The sequence below is a fragment of the Asparagus officinalis genome, chromosome 5 (genome assembly GCF_001876935.1).
Source record: "Asparagus officinalis chromosome 5, Aspof.V1, whole genome shotgun sequence".
NCBI classification, from domain to species: Eukaryota; Viridiplantae; Streptophyta; class Magnoliopsida; order Asparagales; family Asparagaceae; genus Asparagus; species Asparagus officinalis.
In genome coordinates this window covers 22,733,035-22,735,705 of record NC_033798.1, presented here as the reverse complement: position 1 = coordinate 22,735,705, position 2,671 = coordinate 22,733,035, and positions in this window count along the sequence as shown.

The window sequence follows — 2,671 nt, the reverse complement described above, 5'->3', positions numbered from 1 at the left end:
CTGTCAACTGCGGTGTTCTAGGTGTGGTGGCTAGATTCACCAAGTTGATTGGATAGAGCCTGCATCTGTCGATCATGCTCTTCCTTCATCTGTATCATGGCTATTTCCAATTTAAACTTGAAGTTCTCTTTTTTCTTAGCTAAAGCATCCTCGATGATCTTGGTCATTTGTTCAGCGTTGATCATGAACGCCTCACAAGATTGTCCTATACTGGACACCGTATTGTCAGAAGTGATGGCAGAGTTTGCATCTGATGCTTCATCATCTGAGGATAATCCGTTATTCAACCTCTGATTGTCCCTACGCATAGTAGTTCCTGCGCGTAATCGAGTTATACGTTGGGATACGTCTGAAAAATGATGAGAACTAAAACTTCGTGTTGATTTCCCTTTATTAGCCATATTGATAGTGACCTCTGGGAGTTCGTCGTCTTGCACAACTGATCTTTTTCTACAGAAACGCCTTGGCTCAGTTTTCGATGCTTTATAGAAAAGCCTTTGGAATACCGAGACCCTCTGTGGAGCGGTCTTGGGGCAGCTACATGCTTATAATACTACCCTGATAATTTTGGTACACGGACAGTGAGAGTCCGCTTTCCGGGTACCTCTCTTTTGAGATTTACTCGTACCCCCAGCCCGATAGTATAACTCATCAACGTTGCGGTCAGAGTAACCTATCAGCTGTTTACATGAATTTTTAGGTATAACGCGTTCATCTGCTTGACGCGTTTTCTTTTGAGTAAACAACTCCTTGTTGGCGTCTACAGGAGTCACACGTTTGGAATCACACTTTTCTGAGGGTGAAACTTCAATGGGCTCCTGGCCTTCGACTCGCAGTCCGATGCGGCCAGTTGCTGGAATTTTCTCCTTATGAGAAGGCTTCATATGGTCATGAGGGCGCGTGCGACCCCCAGCTCGTTGAGTTGCTCGGGGTTCCTTCACTGGGCCCAAGCATTCTTTAATAGGAGTTTTGCCTCGATCTTCATGTAGAGGACCCAGGCGAACCTTTAATGGAATTCTCGATTTGGAGAGATCCATACTGTAGTAGGGCTTCACCGGAGGTGCGGGAGCAATAGGAGCGGGATCTAAAATTGACGAAAGCTGGAGATCAGCCTCGGGTGCTTTTGCCTTAGGCGCTGATTTGGCCTTTGACATCCAAACTTGCTTAGATCTTGGTGGCTTTTTTACCACCTTTTCCTTCTGTAAGTCCTGTGCCTTCCGTACAAGGATCTTTGTCTGTACTAGCAGTGCGCGACGCTTATGGATACGCTCCTCAAGGGTTGAACGGGTCTTTTTGACAGGAACCCATTCATTTGTTGCTGGTTTGGAGGATGAGGTGTTTGCTTGCTGCTGGAACACTTGGCGCCTTCTGAGTTTCAGATCCACATCATAGCAGGTCCGGTCAACAGGCTCCAAAGCCTTAGCAAATTGATGCGCGAGATGTTGACGGCGCCTTTGACAAGCTCTCTTCGTCAGCACTAGTTTACTTTCAATGGGCAACTCCTTGGTTTTCGAGGAGTTGTCACGAATGTGTGATCTGGTTTCTTTAGAGGTCGGAGAGGGGTCTTCCACTGCATTCAGGTCCAGATCATCAGCCTTGGTCTTTGGACCTGGAGTCACATTCTTCGCGGTAGTGGTTTTCCTACGTTTGCAAGAAGAAGATCTGGAGGAGGAGGAGGAAATATATTCTTCGAATTTCTGCTGGTCAAATTCGTATTCGACCTCTTCGAACACCGGGATCTTCATCGTCGACTGCGTCACGACAGCCTCGGTAGCGAGGTTGTTGGCTCCCACTGTGGCCGCTAGCTTGTTTGGGGAGAAAATTGGTTTCTTCATTGAGGTACTCATTACAACTTCAGTCGTTATAATGAAAATACAAAAAGATAGTCTTTTTATAAGACTTTTACACAACGAAAATACAATTCTCGTCAAACAACGCAAAGATCGTTTATCGGTCTTCTGCTTGCTTGGGATCTTGGCCTGTGATGGGGATGTTGATATCCGTGGACCACCAAACGATCAGATCAGATCCGGAGCTTCGCCGATTCGTGGAGGAATCAAGAAGTTGAAGCGCTTATCTCGTCAACAATGAGATAATTTCTCTTCTTAAGATCACCGCAACGGGGTAATCTTAAGGGACGAACCGGGCTGCAGATCTGACGAACTCCTCTTCTTTATGCCGAAGAATCTACCAAAGTCTCCTCCTCCTCTCTGAAATTCATGGCTCTTCAGTCCTCCCAAGACACCACGGGGTGTCTTAATTTGGCTTTTTTCGATTTTGGTTTGTTGAGTTTGTTTCCGTCGTAAAATCGTCATCTGGACTCAGAATTACGTGGTTCAATATGCGTTAAAAAGTCGGCGAGAAGATCTACTGGCTCCTATGATTGAATTACATGCGGAGTAAATGAGGCGTGAGGGGTGCTCCGCCTTTCGTAAACGACGTGGGGCTTCCGATCAGGTCTTATTCCCGTTATTCCGAAGTTTCGTTGCTTCGTATGGTTCGTCGACTCACTTCATGTGTTCGTCATCGTCAAATGAGCTCTTATGCCTCGGGTAGCGATATTCATCATCTTCTCTCTCTCTCGAGCCGTGTGCGGGGACCTATAGGTAATTTTGGACGCTTACAGATACCCCCTCCAAAGTGTTTCAGTCTCGTTTCTTTTATAGACGAG